Below are 19173 nucleotides of genomic sequence, written 5' to 3'. Positions count from 1 at the left end.
AATTTCTGGTTTCAATTCTAAGGTGAAGTATTTCTATTTTTATATATTTTTAAACCTTTTCTTTGAAAATTTGTTTTTTTCTTTTTTTTTGTTTTATTTTTATTTATTATTTTATTTTTATCATTATTTTATCGTATATTTAATTATTTCTGATAATGTTTTCAGGTTAATTTATGATTTTTCATCATAATTCAGTTTTTTTTAATTAGTTCTTCGTATTCCTTTATTTTAATTAAATTTAAACTTAACTTGGGTTCACTGAAAACGTTAGGTAATAATATTGTCACGGATATTAGCATCACTAAATTATCCCATCACTAAGGCGATGCTAAGGCCATGCCAAGTAGTATTTACGTTAATAATTAAATCAAGTATACACATATATAAGGCAGCCCAGAGAGATGTCACACACAGATGCTTTTACTTATATGCCTATGTGCGCGCGAGAGACTGTAAACTACAAACATTCACATCAATAATTCAATCTTTATGTATCTACATCAGGGATGCACCTTAACGTTAAACTAATCGTTTATCAAAAAATTTCCACCGTTTCCGCCAAAACACTTCCAAATATTATCGATAAAGAAATTATGAAGATAAATTGTGTCTCGTTTTTAACCGAAACGAAAAGCTTTCGTTAACGTTAAAAACGTTAACAAAAACGTGATACTTTATGTTTGAATTGTGCTGGCAATACTATAGCCATGGTGAAGCCGTAAGGTGGTAACAGCGAGCGGACATACACACACAAACTCGATGTAATTTGTTTGTGTAATTCGTTGTTGGTAATGTCAAAAATACTCTGAGAAATGTTCGTACTGTCAAAATTCATGAGAAAAAATGCAATCAGCTTGGCTAATGCTTTCACCTTTAATGACTCCGCCATCAATCAGCTTTGCCAGCATAGTTTGAAATTAATAATCAACATAAACGATTTGATTTCGTTTTGATATGGCAGAAAACGAAACAAAATCATTTCGTTAATTTGACGTTCTTAACGTTAAAAAACGAAACGAAATGACTTTGTTTCGTTTATTAACGTTAATTATCGTAACGAAATGATATCGGTTCGTTGGTTAAGCATGCCTGATCTACATAAACGAATAAATAATTGCGTCTACACATATGTACGTATACGAGCAGCGGAGCGGCAATGCACAAACACATGCATATATCTTATCTGAGTTGTCACAAGAGAGAGCAATAATTTGTGCACGTAGTTGTGGCTGGCGATTTTGTAGCCGAAACAACTAGTAAGTTCTGGAAATCGAAGAGCCTAGAAGTATGCAGCGTAAACTATAAAAGCGGGGCAAGCGAGTAAGAAGTAATTCAGTTTGAGTTGAGCTATCAATCAGTTTGATTAAGCACGCGATCTGGCGGCCAATAGTAGAGTTTCATTTGAGTTATCAATCAGTTTGGTTATTAAGCCAGCGAGTAGCAAAGTATAAGTGTTATTGTGAAGTACTTAATAAAGGCCATTTTTCCATCATTCTATATTGGAGTTATTTATTCAACAGTTTAGTGATTCGAACTTAGCAGAGGATTGCAAATAAGAGGATTTGCAGCAAATTCGTTACAATATATATCCCAAAAAAAAAACTAAAAGCTATCGATAACAAAAAAAATGTATAAATTAATCTTCCATAATCAGTTTTGAATGTTGTAACATAACAGCTAAAGAAACATTTTTAGTTGAAGAATTACGCGGAAATATTCTGTCTTTGAATTGTATAATAAGGTTTGTATGGATGAATGCGTGTGAACAAATGCAGTTTTATAGGTGTGTAATTTCATGTATGTATGCATATCGGTCTATATGCGTATAACGCAAGTGCTATAGATTTTAAGCTCATCAACGTTCCTTACGCTTTTTTACAGGATTTAGCTACTCTTTTTATTCCTAAGTTACGTTGAAAGTTCATGTATATTTACGTACTAATATAATTATCATGCTTCAGCGTTTGACATCCATTCTTTAATTATATTGACTTTGGTTTAAAATTTAATAATCCGAGATTTTCAAATTCGGTATACCGTAAATATTTACGCTTATATTTACATAACCAGATAGCGGAAAAAGTTCAATACTTATTGGCCGTCAGCGGCAATAATTCACGCCTTCTTCCTTGCAATCTAATTATATTTAAAACGAATGCGCCCTAGGCGTCATATACGTGCATAGTATTAAAAGAATACATTTTATGCATGAAGGAAGAAAAATTTTAATTGGCGTTCATGTAGATTAGAGTTGTGCTTGTTCGCTCATTTCAGAGATTCGATTCTTTAGTTCTTTTCTGATTAACGAACAAGTTGTTCCTCTTGTTCATCTGTTCCTCCTTTTTTTCCTTTCCAAGCAAACCACCTCACTGCTGCTTGCACCCGCAAAAAAAAGGCAACAAGTATGCCTGGTGTAGGTATATTTAAATGGGCCATGAGTAAATAAGTAATATATACATATATGGTTAATTAACTTCAAAAAGAAGAAGTTACAACTTTCGGATGATAGAGGAAATTGGAAGAGCACAGACACAAACAAAGATGTTTTCCATAACTAGTTCATACATATATTGTTGCAGCAATGCTTGTAGTGTAAGCAGCCAACAATTCAATTTAATCCAAAATAGTTAAATCAGTCTAATATTCTAACCTGCTACAAAAATAGTCTAAATGTTCATCAACACATAAAAATGCATTTGAGAATTAATGCTGACACAGCCATTAATAAACAGACGTGTACAACACACAACCAAACGAATTTGAATCCCAGCAATTTGCATTCCTGCAACTTGCAAGGTTAGCATTTCCCATAAATTTGCAGCTCATATATGTAGGTACATATTTTATGCCGAGTAGTATGTAGGTATGTAAGTATGTATGTTTAAGGTAGTTATGTATGTAAGTATGTAAGCTTAAATGTAAATAGATATGTAAGAATATGTTTAGAATAATCTAATATAAATAGGCTGAATTATTTGAATAAAGACAATTCGACATTCATAATTCAAGCAGTGAAGTCTTCTTTGTTTTAATTACGTTAGGAACCTTTCTACATGGCTATCCTGCCTATGTTGCTACTGGCTGATTTTTCAGCCTAATGTCATAACCGGTAGGATTTTTCTGGCTGATTACAGCCTAAGCCTTGTAAAAAGAAAAAAAAAGAGAAGGTGTTAAAGTCGGGCACCAATAATAAAAATTGAGGCAATTACTTCAACGGAAAATACACGAAGATTAGCATATTGTGGCAATTACGTCAACGGAAAATACACGAAGATTAGCATATTGTGGCAATTACGTCAACGGAAATTACACGAAGATTGGCATATTGTGGCAATTACTTCAACGGAAAATACACGAAGATTATCATATTGTGGCAATTAGGTTAGGTTAGGTTGGGTGGTAGCTTCCCTGATAGAGGAAGCTCACTTGGACAACATGACGGTCCGTTGTGATACCACATATAATAAACTAAACTAACGGTGACGTAGATATAACTACTTAGAGAATCGTTGGGTAGCAACGATAAAGTTCCGAATGATCCCGATCTCAACCTTGGATAGCTCCTCGGGAGATCCAAGTGAGTCACGACCGAAATACTTTCGCCTAGTTCTGGCAAAAGCTGGGCAGTCAAGCATAAAGTGATTTGGTGATTCCACCTCATCATCCTCCATACAGCTGCAGCAGGATGGAGTTTCCAATATATTGAGACGTACCGCATGGATACCCATGGGACAGTGCCCTGTCAAAACCCCAATGACCATTGATAGGTGAGCCTTAGTGAACCCAATTATTTCAGCAGACCTCCTGCCATCCACTTTCGGCCAGAAAGATCTTGATATCCTACAAGACGTAGTGTCCGCCCAACGTTTGCTTAGCTGACTCGAGGCCCAGCTATGGAAGAGCAATCCACAGGTGGCTAGCGGAATCCCGAAATCCCTACAGCCATCTTCATCCGGTTCAGTTGTACCGATTCGGGCTAAGAGATCCGCTTGACAGTTACTCGGAATATCACTATGGCCCGGGACCCAGATAATCTTAATTGTAAAATAATTCGATGCAATCGCAAGTGTGGTCAGGCACTCCCAGACCACCCTCGATCGCACTGTAGTTGAGCTCAAGGCCTTTATAGCCGCTTGGCTATCAGAGTAGATGTTAAATTCCCTAACCGTAGTAGCGCTGGATAGCATTTCATCCACCGCATCCTTAATCGCAGCAACTTCCGCTTGGAATACACTGCAGTGATCAGCCAACTTAAACTTGCGGCTTACATTTAGCTCTTGACAAAAGACCCCCCCGCCAACCTTTCCGTCCAACTTCGACCCATCCGTGAACAAGTTAACCGGTCCCATGCCCCAGATAATTTCTCTTCTCCACTCATCCCTCGGGGGAATGACTGGGGTGAAGGTTGTATAGGGAGCGGCCACCGGCATGCAATAGTCCGTCCTGTCCGGGATAAAGTCGAAACTAGTAAGAAGGCTAGAGTGTCCGAAATCAGAAAGCATATAACCCATATCACGAAGCCTGACCAACGACCGGGCCGCGGCTGCCTTTCCCGCAATATCTACTGGATGTATATTCAGCATGAAATTCAGTGCCAAGGTAGGTGTTGTTCTCATAGCGCCACTGATACCGATAAGCGCCGTCCGTTGCACTGACACTAGCATTTTGGAGGTGCTCGCCGTGTCCAGTGCTTTCCACCAGACCAGCACCCCATATAGCAGAATCGGTTTGACCACCATCTCATAAAGCCAGTGTACTACTCCTGGCGAGAGCCCCCATCTCTTTCCGATAGCCCCCCTGCAGCAGTACAAGGCAACCGCGGCCTTCCTGGCCCTATCTTCCACATTGGGCCTCCAGGACAGCTTCTTGTCCAGAACAATTCCCAAATATTTAACCCTGTCAGTAAGTACCAACGGTACCCCTCCAATCGATGGAGTTCTGAAGTCGGGTATCTTATATCTCCTTGTAAAAAGAACCAATTCTGTTTTTCCCGGGTTGACCGCCACTCCACATGATTCAGCCCACCTAGCCACAGTATCCAGGTATCCCTGCAGAACATCGCGCAGGGTGCCAGAAATTTGCCCCTGACTAGGATATCGAGGTCATCTGCATAGGCAACCACCCGACAGCCATTGGCTTCCAGCTCCACAAGAAGCTCGTTGACTACCACAACCCAGAGCAGAGGAGATAGGACACCTCCCTGTGGCGTGCCCCTGCACACCTTCCTCCTTATTATGGCTCCTCCCCACTCCGCTGCGACAATTCTGCCGCATAGAAGTTTGCTAATAAATTCAACCAGAGCCGCTTCGACTCCTAAACCCACCAGAGCTCTTTCGATTGCCCCCGGTAGAACATTGTTAAAAGCCCCCTCGATGTCTAGAAAGGCACCCAGAGCATACTCTTTATGTTCTAGAGACCCCTCTATTTGCTTTACAATCGAATGGAGAGCCGTTTCCGTCGATCTGCCTTTGCAGTACGCATGCTGTGAAGCCGACAGTAACCCCCCAGGTATCCTTTCTCGTAGGTACAGGTCAATCAGCCGCTCAAACGTCTTAAGAAGAAACGACGAGAGACTGATTGGCCTGAAATCCTTAGGTGACACATGAGAGCCCCTGCCGGCCTTCGGAATGAAGATGACCCTAACCGTGTGCCACGACTTAGGGATATAGTTAAGTCTGAGGCAGTTAGTGTAGATGATGGCCAACCAGCGGCAGGAAATCCCTAAAGACCTTTGAAGTTGCGCAGGAATGATGCCATCCGGACCGGGTGACTTATAGGGCTTGAACGAATTTATAGCCTAGGATATTTGACTTTCCCGTAGTGGGATGGCAGGCATTTCTGCATGGCCAGCAACCGCCGACCACGCAAGCGAAGATCCCTGCGCAACTGGGACATCGGGAAAATGATTGTCCAGTAAAAGTCTCAGGGACTCCTCGCTACTCATCGACCAGTCCCCACCATCATCTCTCAGATACCCCCGAGGGGCGGGATTCCTAGAGAGTATTTTTCTAAGCCTCGCGGATTCATTGCAGCCCTCTACGTTTTCGCAGAAGCTTCGCCATGAATCTCGCTTGGCTAACCTTATTTCATATTTATAAATCCCCAGACTCACCTTATAGAGCTCCCAGTCCGAGGGTAGTTTACTCCTCCTGGCTCTATTAAAGAGCCGCCTACTGGACGCTCTTAGGTCGTCAAGGGAATCAGACCACCAGGGCGGCTTGCCCTTCCCCCTGTAAGTTTTCAGTGGGCAGGACTGTTGAAAGGCGCTATTGCTTGCCAAGGTGAAGTTTTCCACCAGACCGTCTATTTCAGATTCGGACAAGTCCGAACCAACGATAGGCGCCTCAGGCAATAGCTCTCCCAACTTCCTACAATACAAGTCCCAGTTGGTACTTTTAGGGTTCCTAAAAGATATTTTACCGGGACGTTCTTCATTCACCGAGAACTGAATATATCGGTGATTAGAGAAAGAGTGCTCGTTGAGAACCCTCCATCCAGATATCCGATCTTCCAGTTCTCTGCTAACCAGGGTGAGGTCCAGGACCTCCTCCCTTACCGCAGTAATAAAAGTCGGGTCATTCCCCCTATTACATATACAAAGTCCCTCATCTACAATAAAAGTAAATAAAGACTCACCTCTGGTGTTCGTATCCGAGCTCCCCCATATGCTATGGTGTGCATTAGCATCGGCACCTATGATTACGCCAACACCTCTCCGCCTTGCTTCAGCGGTGATTTCGCCCAGTATCACAGGCGGTGGTCCCGTTACGTCCCCATGGGGCATATACGCTGAGACCACCCACAATTCGTTACTGCCTCGCTCGAGGCAGACCGTGGTTACGTCAGCATTGCTGAAATTAGAGAGAATAAAAGCTTTAAATTCCTTTTTAATAAGCACACAGGATCTAGGCCTACCTGCCTCCCCATGCACCAAGGTGTTGAATTTTCCCGTCCTTAATCCAGAAATTTTTCCGCCGTTACTACTCAGCCACGGCTCCTGGACAAGGACAATATCCACTCCGCCTTTCTCAAGACAGAGCAACAAGTTTGCGGAAGCCGCCTTAGAATGCTGAAGATTGATTTGACGGATTTCCATCAACACCACTCTTCTTCTTCTGCACCCCATCCTTGGCGGCTTCGCCCTCGGAGACTAGGAGATCCTCCTCCTCCCCCAACAGACGACTTACACTGATGACGGATCCCGCCATCGATGATTCGCCCTCGGAGGCCAGGAGCTCCTCCTCGGCCCTATCAGCCAGACGACTAGCACTGATGACAGATCCCGCTATTGACGGGACGTCAACAGTGCTTTCGCTGTCCAAATTAGCGGAGTCAGCATCCACAACCATGGGTACTGGCTCCCCTGCGGACGCCTCCACCTCCCGAACAGTCTCTGTGGGAGAGGAACCATCTCCCCTGGAATCGGCGTGGTAGATTTTGAGAACCACACGCTCGAGGCCATAGGAGATTACCCCCCTCGTGTCAGAGATAGGACCGGTGGACTCTGCGTTTAGCAGAATCAGCACTTGCCGACGTGGCCCAACAGCCTCCTCTACTCTGAGGACCCTCCAGTTATGCGTCGGAAGGTTCGGGTTGCAGTAACGCATTAATTCGAGTATTTTCTCCGGCTGAGATGGCCCGGCAGGCAACCACACCCGAGCCCTCGGTCGAAGGGGGAGATCCCTCCGTTCCACGGCCTCGAGTCTGGCCCCCCTCCAGACCTCCCCTACCAAAGAAATTATTTTCTTAAAGATACAGGCCGACCGCTCGCCAGCACAAGTAATCAGTCTAAAACCATGATACCACCCCGAGTATTCAAAGCATGGCCGCGTACCTGGGCTCTCCATAACAGCGGTCATATAGGCCGCTGACATGGCGCTGGCGACCCACGGCCACTCCTCTCGGGAGATGGCACCATCCTCCCTACTCCTATCCAGGACCCCGAGGGTGATGGAGCCTGCACGTTTAGCGATTTCGCTAAACGAAATTGCGTCCCCACCTCCTCGGGCCCTTTTTGTCGTTGAGGGATTCCGCTCATCCGACCTTTGCCGCTTCATAGCCCCCAAACCCTGCTGCTCACCCGCATCGTTCGACACCGGTGTGTGGTCGTCGCAAGCTACGACGCTCCTGGCCCACTCCAGCGTCCGGGAATGCTTCTCAGACATCTGAGCTGCATCCCTTCCGCCGTAGCGCTCCAAGATCTTCTCAGCTAGGCGCCGATCACCCAGAGCTTTCCTACGCGGCGTCGATCGCCTACCTTTCCCAGCAGGCTTCGACCCCAGGGCTCCCGTTGGGAAAGCTCCTCGCGACAGGGCTTCCTTACTAGTACTGGGCTGGTCCGTCGCATTCGCCGGACCTCTGCCTTTCCCTGTCACAGCCCCATATGGGCCTGCATTGGGTGTCGGTTTCGACACCTCTCCACTACCCGAACTACCCGTACCTACGGGGTTTGAAACCAAACCCCTGCGCTGATCCGTCTGATCAGCCCTTTTGACCCGCCGGGAGCTTTCCCGGCTGGCGGCGACCTGCTTCGGAGCACTCTCCGCACCTGTCGCGTCCCTCGCACCATGACGACTTTCGCCGTCACTCCTACCCTCCTTTTTATTCGTCTTCGTGTCCATTCTAAGAAGTCCCCCCTCAAGGCCGCTATCCGGAGCCGATTGTGTAGTCGCCCTTCAACGGTCCCGTGGTTATCTATGCTGCGCAGGGAGGCCACGCGAGGGTTGTCGCATTACCTTATGAGTAATGCGTTCAGAGCCAGACCGGACGCAAAGCGGGAAAATCTTCAACCGCACCTACACCACCAACTTAACGGCGACGGAGCCGGAACGTACCTTGAGGCCCGCCACGGTTTTAACGGGACGTGGGCAGGTGCAGCATTAGCCTACCAGCCATTTCGATAGGGTTTCACCCCGACCTACTAAGGTGGGAGAATACTGCACCTACCAGCCCAAAGTCATCAATTCCTATCCATAGTCAAAATCAAGTCCCTAACAATCCGGTTCGTCACCGTTGAGTACCGATCTTGACCCTTAACAGGGTCCTCCCTCCCCTGAGCTCGGCACAATGACTCAGGGGTGCGGGTTTTATCGAGTTGTCCTCTCTAGATCCGCCATTATCAGTAGAAGCAGGGGCACCTCGTGCAGGACGTGACAACCAATCACGTGTGACAATTCGTCACTATGGCCGGTCTAAGACTGATACCAGTCCCTGATCCAGAGCCTGGAACCACGTATGATATCCAAGCCAAGTATCTTAACCCCCAATGTGGCAATTACTTCAACGGAAAATACACGAAGATTAGCATATTGTGGCAATTACGTCAACGGAAAATACACGAAGATTAGCATATTGTGGCAATTACGTCAACGGAAAATACACGAAGATTGGCATATTGTGGCAATTACTTCAACGGAAAATACACGAAGATTAGCATATTGTGGCAATTACTTCAACGGAAAATACACGAAGATTAGCATATTGTGGCAATTACTTCAACGGAAAATACATTAAAATTGGAACAATATTAGCATAGCCCCAGAGCAAGAATGACACTGATCTCGTGAAGAGTACCACATTTTCAATGGTGATAAACAAGAGGAGCATGATAATTATAAGTATAATAAATACACTAGCTTAAATATGAAGTCATTTCTTTAACCATTATTAAAAAAAAAAAAAAAAAATATTCGGGCAACCTAGCGGCTGCCTATTGACAAGCAAAAATTATATTTTTGCTGTAAAAAAAAAAAAAATTTTTTTTACTGCTTATTGTATTATGTTCCCAGAAGAGGACATACAAAATCAAAGTCAGTTTGACCAAATTTTTTATAAACTAGCTAGACAAAATTTAAATTTCCTTGAAGATGAAAAGAAAACACCCGAGAAAATAAACCAAGGCCCTAAGCCAATAACAATTGAAGAGTATAGAAAGAGGAACAAAATTCAAAAAATTGAGGAACCTTAAGTTCCAAAGCCGGTCAAATTAAAAAGAAAAAGAGGAGAAGAGCAATTTGGCATACGAAAATCAATAGCCAAGATCTATGAAAAAATAAACTTAAGCACTAATCAGGCAGAGAAAATTCAACTAAAAAAAGATATTAAGGAACTAAGAAACAATAGTTACAAACATAAAAAACCGAATCCAACAATGTAAATATTAGGGTGTTGAAAAAAAAAAAAAGTATAATTTTGTAAAACTATTAATTTTAAATTATGGAAAGACAAAGAAAGATTAAAACTTATGTAAAAGGCCCACTTGAGGACCTTAAAAATGAAATCAAAGTTGTAGATGAGGAAAAAACTCTGATTTGGTTGAAAAGTCATTGGAAACTTATTGAGATGCCTGGGGAACCAACAATATGGAATGTTAGGAACCCACCCGCAACAGCAGCTGAAGATATATATAGATGGGAAGTAAAATTTATGGGAAGAACAGATTAAAATATTGGAAAAATTTTTAAAAAAAGAAAAAAAAACCCACAAAAAAAAATTTTTTTTGTCTTCATATTATTTTTTACGATGGGAGGCCAAGAATCGAAAATAGAAAAACCAACGGCAAACGTTGTAAACTCAGTCCAAGTAGTAGACCATACTGATACTATCAAAATCATGCTTCTAATAATTTGCGTAGTCAGTTGCATAAGTTTGTTTCTGAAACTCTACTCAACCCATAATAAATTCCTAAAAAAGCGATATGCTAGCCGCGCAGACGGTTTAGATAAGGCTTAACAAAATTTTAATTGCCATCCCCAATGGGCAAATGGGAAGATATCGTTAAACTACTCATAGAAGAAAACACGATAGGAGAAAAATCTTACAAATGTATTAATAAAAATACAAAAATTAAGGCAGAAACAGTAGTAAAGCATCTTAAAATAATAGTTGAATCGTATAACAAAATTGGAAAAATAATTCAACAGTTAAATGGTAAACTCGACAGCAATCGAAAAGATCAAGCATATCAAATTTTTTCCAGCATTAGAGACAAATTGGTGTCCTCACTGGCAAGATATGATATTGACTTCATAGTACCAACGAGTTTTAAGAAAGAAATAGAAATAGACTATAACACATTACTTCTGGAGTCAGCATCTGATTTAGAAGAAGAATCAAAAGTAGAAGAAAAAGAAGAAGAAAAACAGGAACAAAAAGAAAGTTTAACAGAGACGCCAAACTACCAAACAAGAAAAGACAAAATGGCTCAAACCACAGTAGAATTCTTAAAAACGGCTTCGTCAATCCTGCCTGAGTTTGACGGTAAACATGAGAACTTACATAGCTTCTTAGATGCACTGGATATCCTAGAACAAATTAAGGATACTCACGAGACCATAGCAGTCTCCATGATAAAAACAAAGCTCAAGGGAACAGCTAGAAACCTTTTGAGCACCGAAAACTCAATACTAGAAATAAGGCAAAAGTTGAGTTCAGCAATTAAAGGTGAATCAGTAGAGGTTTTGATGGCAAAACTCCTAAACATTCAACAGCGCAGTAAAACAGCTAACCAGTACACTGCAGAAATAGAAAAATTAACAAAATCGTTAGAAGGTGCTTACATATCAGACGGACTTGCACCTGATGTGGCAACCAAATATGCCGCACAACCAGCTGTAAAAGCCATGTGTAAAAACTCGGCTAACGAAAGAGTAAAACTAATAATGCAGGCAGGAACGTTCACATCTATGAACGAGGCTATTTCAAAATTCACGAATAGCTGTACTGAAGTCACGGGTAACCCAAATACAGTGTTACGCTTGACGCGCTCGCAAGGTAATTACCGAGGTAACTTCCGAAGAAGCTACCAAAATAATAATTATAGAAGTAACCAAAACCAAAGATATTACGGTAACACTAACAGATATAGCAACAACAATAATGATAGACAAAATAATAATATCCAAAGACGTAATTTTGGAGGTCAGTCAAGATCATCCAATCAGGGTAACACAAGGAACCTCCGTAATATAAACCAACAGGAAAACCAGCCAACTCCACCCCAACAGTAAATTCTAACGGTAATAAAGTATGCACATTCAACTTGCATCTAAACAGCTACATATCTTCCAATACTACCCTAAATAAGTCAACTTCGACGTTCCTGATAGATACAGGAGCGGATATCTCAATAATAAAGAAGGGTCAAATTGACAGTAATGTCACAATAAATAACTCACAAATCACAGATTTAAAAGGTATAGGCCGAGGCATAACAAGCACACTTGGAACAGTAAAAGCAGATCTAACAGATGATAGTCTTTTAATACGACATAAGTTTCACATAGTAGAAGACAATTTCCCAATCCCATGTGATGGAATTTAGGGACTCGACTTCATTAAAAAATATAATTGCATATTAGATTATAATAAGATTGGGGACAGCCTAATATTAAGACCATATGACTACCTAGAAGATATTGTTATACAAATGACAAATAAACCAACAATTAATAGCATTACAATACCCGCTAGAGCTGAAGTAGTTAGACAGGTTCATATCAATAGTCACAATAAGGAACTATTAGTGCCTCATCAAGAATTGACTAAGGGCATTTTTGTAGCCAACACTATAGTAAACTCAAATCAAGCTTTAATCAGAATCATAAATACAACAGATAAACATGCAATCATTCAAGATTACGACATCAAAACAGAAAGTTTAGAGGATTATGTAATAATTGAAAATACACCTCAATGTAAAGATAATAGTAAAGAAAAGTTAGAAAGATTAAATAAAAATTTCCCACCATTCGCTAGTAAATCACTCAACACATTATGCTCAGAATTCATTGATATATTCTCATTAGAAACAGAACCAATTACGACCAACAACTTCTACAAACAAAAATTGCATCTGAAGGATAACACTCCTGTATACATTAAAAATTATAGACTACCCCAAGCACATAAGAATGAAATAAATAAACAAGTAAATAAACTAATTCAAGATGATATTATTGAACCATCAACCTCAGAGTACAACAGCCCTATTCTATTAGTACCTAAAAAATCTCTTCCGGGCAAAGAAGAAAAAACATGGAGATTAGTGGTCGATTTCAGACAAATAAATAAAAAATTAACGGCTGATAAATTCCCTTTGCCTAGAATAGATGATATTCTGGATCAATTGGGAAGAGCAAAATATTTCTGATGCCTAGATTTAATGTCAGGATTTCACCAAATAGAACTCAACCCAGAATCAAGAGATATAACATCCGTTACAGCAGACAACGGTACTTATCGGTTCAAGAGATTACCTTATGGCCTCAAAGTAGCGCCAAGCTCATTCCAGAGGATGATGACATTGGCATTCGCAGGTCTTAAACCATCACAAGCATTCTTGTACATGGACGATTTAGTGGTGTTGGGATGCTCTGAAAAACATATGATTAAAAATTTACGGGATGTATTCTCCACATGTAGGAAATATAATTTAAAATTACATCCGGACAAATGCCTATTTCTCAGCCAAGAAGTCACTTATCTTGGACATAAATGCACAAGTACTGGAATTTTACCAGACCCAAGCAAATTTAAAATTGTTCAAAACTACCCAACTCCCAAAAATGCCGATGAAGCAAAAAGATTTGTCGCATTTTGTAATTATTATAGAAGATTCATACCAAATTTCGCGGAATACGCCAGGATACTAACAAGACTTAGTAAGAAAAATGTAATTTTCAATTGGACAGACGACTGCGAGAAATCTTTTAATTACCTAAAAAATGCACTAGTTAGTCCGAATATCCTACAATACCCCAATTTTGATGAAGAGTTCTTTATTACAACCGACGCAAGTGGTTATGCTTGCGGTGCTGTGCTAAGCCAAGAATATGAGGGAAAACAATTGCCCATTGCCTATGCCTCAAGATCATTTACAAAAGGCGAAATAAACAAAGCCACGATCGAAAAAGAATTAGCGGCCATACATTGGGCAATTGTATATTTCAGACCATATGTCTATGGCAGAAAATTCACAGTGAAAACGGATCATCGACCTTTAACGTATTTATTCTCAATGAAGAACCCTTCATCTAAATTAACTAGAATCAGGCTAGATTTGGAAGAGTATGAATTTGGGGTGGAGTACATAGCAGGAAAAGCAAATTACGTGGCAGACGCTCTGTCACGAATAGATATCAATGAGTTGAAAGTAATGTCAGTACAGGCATGTAAAATAATGAAAGTAACGACAAGATCGCAAACTAAAAAGAATTCCAGTAATAACAGTCTTAAAAATGAAGAGAAGAAAAGTCACAAAGAGAACCCTATAATATACGAAGCGTTTAATAAATGTGAAGTAAAAAGACTAGTCCAGCTCGTTTTCGATCCTCCGAAATTATATTTCAAAAAAGGAAAGAAAATTTGTAGTGAAATAAATCAAATTGTCGAGGCGAAGATTGTCTTAGGCCAATTCTTTACCAGGCTTATGGAAAAAGCCGGCAATTTGGGAATTAAGAAAATACAGTTGTCCTTAGGAGACAAATTGTTTAAAGATAATTATGCCCGGGTAGACACATTTAAAAAAATAGGTACCAAAGTTCTCAAAAATTTAACTATTGCATTAACTCCGGAGGTTTTGCATGTGACGGAAAACGATAAAATTAAAAAGATTCTTCAAAAATATCACGATGATCCTGTTAATGGTGGCCACCCAGGAATCAATCGTACAACTAATAAAATAAGACAAAAATAGTACTGGAAAAATATGAAAAATGATATCAGAAGATACACAAAGAAATGCGTTAATTGCAATAAAAATAAAATTTATAAAAATTTAAAAGAACCAATGATTTTAACTGAAACACCGCCAAAGGCGTTGGAAACAGTACAAATAGATACAATTGGACCTTTACCAAGATCATTAAATGGAAACGAATACGCTGTCACTCTAATATGTGATTTAACTAAATACTTAGTAGCAATTCCTATACAAAGCAAACATTCAAAAACAGTAGCCAGAGCCATATTCGAGAATTTCATATTAATTTATGGAAGTATGAAAACAATAATAACGGATATGGGATCTGAATATACAAATAGCCTGTTTGAAGAACTATGTAAACTTCTCAATATTGGACACAAAACATCACCAAACTTTAGGCACGGTTGAACGTAGTCATAGAACTTTCAATGAATATGTGCGCTCATACATATCCATTAACAAAGATGACTGGGATGAATATCTCAAATATTTTGCATACTGTTACAATACTACCCCATCTACAGTCCATAATTATTGTCCATTCGAATTGATCTTTGACAAAAAACCCCAGACTTACGAAAGAAAATACGGTAAGCCCATTGTACAATTATGAGGCTTACGATAAAGAAATTAAATATAGGTTACAAATAGCACAGGATAGAGTCTTTAAATTAGTAAAATAGGCTAAAGAAAAACAAAAGATTAGTTATGATAAGAATATTCACTATAAGGAAATAAAAATAGGAGATGTAGTGGTAGTAAAAAATTAGTCAGGACATAAGTTAGATAATAGATATAAAGGGCCCTTTAGAGTAGTAAACATCGATGAAAACAATTATTTTACATTAATCCCCTATAAGGTAGAAGAAATCGATGAAGAAGAAAATACCAATAATAAAAATTATGACACCTTAATCCCATTTAGAATAGGAAATGAGGATAAGTAAAAATTTAGTAGTAACAGAGAATAGGCAAATAAAAATACACAAAAATAGACTTAAATTAGTAGAATAAGAAGATGTTCAACCTACAAACATTAAAATACAAAAGTAGAATTAATTTACAAAAATAGAATACTTATGCATTCCCCAAATGCATAAGCATTCTAAAAAAAAGGGAGATGTAGTGTAAGCAGCCAACAATTCAATTTAATCCAAAATATTTAAATCAGTCTAATATTCTAACCTGCTAAAAAAATAGTCTAAATGTTCATCAACACATAAAAATGCATTTGAGAATTAATGCTGACACAGCCATTAATAAACAGACGTGTACAACACACAACCAAACGAATTTGAATCCCAGCAATTTGCATTCCTGCAACTTGCAAGGTTAGCATTTCCCATAAATTTGCAGCTCATATATGTAGGTACATATTTTGTGCCGAGTAGTATGTAGGTATGTAAGTATGTATGTTTAAGGTAGTTATGTATGTAAGTATGTAAGCTTAAATGTAAATAGATATGTAAGAATATGTTTAGAATAATCTAATATAAATAGGCTGAATTATTTGAATAAAGACAATTCGACATTCATAATTCAAGCAGTGAAGTCTTCTTTGTTTTAATTACGTTAGGAACCTTTCTACATGCTACACACAAAGAATACCACACCTATTTAGTGTAGGTGGCCTCATTGACATTCGTGCTCAGAATTCCTGCGTATGTATGTATGAATTTACAATGTTCGCGAACGAGAAGTGAGAAAGAACGCCATTAGACAAAACGGACCAAAGGAACACACGAACTAAAAGAACCATTAGAACCGAAATCGAAGATCTAGTTCACTTATTCAGTTGAGAGACCCGGTCATCTGAACAAGTTCAGAACGAAACGACCCAACTCTAATATCGATATCAAGTCTTTCCCCCTTTTTTTTTTTGATGTTGCATGTACCTACATTTAGGTATATTTAAGATGGTGTTAATTCAGAAATCTAATATAAATTCATTAAACTTAAGGTAAACAGAAAAATGGTGTTTTCCGTATCCGGAACGAACTCACCAGGTTTCAAACGTTGTTGTTGATGTAGGCGCTGTTGCAGCAGGCCTATATTCGCCGGCCCTGCTGTTGTTGTTATATCTGGTGCTGTTGCAGCAGGCCTATGTTTGGCGGCCCTGCTGTTGTTGTTGTTAACGCTGGTGGTATTGCAGCAGGCCTATGTTTAGCGGCCCTGCTGTTGTTGTTGAAGCTGGTGCTTGTGGTAAGCCTGGTGGATGTGGCGCGTTTGGTTGGCGCTGCCGATGGGGTTGCGGTTGTGGTTACGCGGTGGAAGTGGTTGTTGTGGGCAGCGCGATGGTGGTTGGCGCTGTTGGTGGTGGTTGTGCTCGTAGTCGCGTTGCTGATATTGCCGATTCAATTCATTGGCTGTTGCTACAGTAATTGTTGCTTTTGCTGACTCGCCAGGAGTTGGTTTTGCTGTTGTATGTTCACTATTAATTTTCTAAATACCACACCATACAATTATGTATGGTAAACATCTTTAATAGGATCTTAAGCGCTCAGCATTTCCTTCCTGAACTTTCTTAAGGCTTGCCTTGCTTCAAGAGTTGATTCTGCACGTTTTCAATAAGAGGTAAGCTTTAAGATAAAATTTTAATATAAAATCAGTCCCTTTTTAAAATAATTAAATTTTTTCTTCTTCCGGAGTCAATAAATTGCGGCCAGATATTTCCTTGAACTATGTAATCCAACTGTGTTACATATACCACCAATCCCTCTGCTAACTACGTTCTTGTTTTGACGATTCCCAGCGAATAAACACATCTCACGAATTCTTTAATGGCCGCCACCACCACCTTCGTCTTCGAAGTTGACTTGGTTCTTTTCTCAAGATATCATTACACATTCAGAAAATTTATGGCAGATATCTTAATTTTTCATTTTTCCTAATTTATGTAGCATATTCTCGCTTCGGTTATATTCGCACACATTCTGCATTTTCCACTATGATAGATTTTAGTGTTTATTACATTTATTTGAAGCTAATTTTCTTATTAGAATTAAATTGTAAATTTAGATGTTTTCCACTATTTTAGTGAATTGTCTGACCACGTTTTTCTCAAGCTATTGAGGACCGCGCCTTTTACTGCTTCTTACGATTTTTTCCTTCTTTTTTCATCGCCAACCACCCTTGCCATTCTAGCCAAATTCCATGCTATTATTGCAACTGCGCAGTGGAACGGAGCCTTTAAATCGCATGATTTAACTGTGGTTGCCATGGCAGATCCGTACAAGGTGGTAGTCGCGGTGACCATTGTGAATGATAACTAAGTGTGTTACCTTATCTGTCAACTGCCTGACAGGATGTTCAATATGGCTACTTTTTAGCGTTTTGACAGCGTGTTCAATATGGCGGCGACTATCTTTAGCGGTTGATAGAAAGAGATACAGAATGAGACAGCGATAGTCAATTACAAATCAGGTGATCCAATCACTTTGGAATTTTGACGTCTATGCAGAAGATATCACACTTTGTTATCATTCACAATGGCGGTGACAATCCTGCAGCCATCATTAAAAGTTCGATATATTTCGTTTTGTTGAACCGATGGACTAATGTCAAAATCGTACTGCGCTGAAGGTTAATGTGTCAATTCGTATGAAACTACAAGTCAGCTGTCACCTTGTATAGTTACGCCATGGTGGTTGCCGTTATTGGGAAATTTTCCACGCCATTGGATTATTTCGCGATGCCACCTGCGCAAAATTAACAAAAGCTATCATCCGGTGGCAAAATCCTGAGCCAGATAAATAATTTTGCATGTAAATGTAAGACCAACGATTTGAGCCAGATAAATCCAGATAGAAGTCTGGTTCAATTTGTGAGCCAGATAATTTGTTAATTACTTCTTTTTTGGTTGGCAACGCGGCCTTTAATATACCTACTTTTTCAAAAATAGATGTCGCTGCTTAGCTTTTCGCCGTATGAGTTAAATGAAAAACAGCGGCGACATCTGCCTATCACATTTCACGTGTGCGAAAATTTCACATCTGCTTCTCAAGCCTCTCAATGATCCAGAGCATTCCCGTGAGAATTGAGCGTGAGCCGGAGCTGTAAAACTCACTGAAAGACGGCAAAAAATTTGCTTTAACCACCCCAGGCAGACATGAGTGAGGGTGAATCCTACCTTTTTCCCTATCACCAGACAACTGGTATGTTCCAAGGGTGACTCTCCCAAGTGGACCATAACAATATTAAAAACATAAAAAGACTCACCAGTTAGACAAGGCATACAAACCTTACTTTTTAACACATAAACTAACTTTTAAAAAAACTATAGTTAATTTTATAAAACAAAAATTCGCCGCTTCACTCGAGAAAGAAATTTTTTTTAGTCCGTTATGTTGATGCTGATTTTCTGCTTATAAAATTTTGCTCCTTCAGTATATGTTATCTGTTCTGCGTCTGTCTGTGAAAAGAGTGATTAGAAGTCTGTTGAATTTTGATTTTCTATGTAAGTTCCAAGT

General features: G+C 39.9%; 1 protein-coding gene and 1 pseudogene across 20 annotated transcripts in view; both read left to right on the top strand.

Annotated features, from left to right (window-relative positions):
- The window catches only part of LOC137250152 (succinate--CoA ligase [ADP/GDP-forming] subunit alpha, mitochondrial-like), a 158897-nt gene that overhangs the window by 101130 nt on the left and 38594 nt on the right, over positions 1-19173 (top strand). The window lies entirely within an intron of this gene.
- Positions 9489-9582, top strand: LOC137251549 (U6 spliceosomal RNA; annotated as a pseudogene).

The sequence above is a fragment of the Eurosta solidaginis genome, chromosome 4 (genome assembly GCF_040869045.1).
Source record: "Eurosta solidaginis isolate ZX-2024a chromosome 4, ASM4086904v1, whole genome shotgun sequence".
NCBI lineage: Eukaryota > Metazoa > Arthropoda > Insecta > Diptera > Tephritidae > Eurosta > Eurosta solidaginis.
Note: the sequence above shows the minus strand (reverse complement) of the source record. Positions and strands in the feature narration are given on the sequence as shown.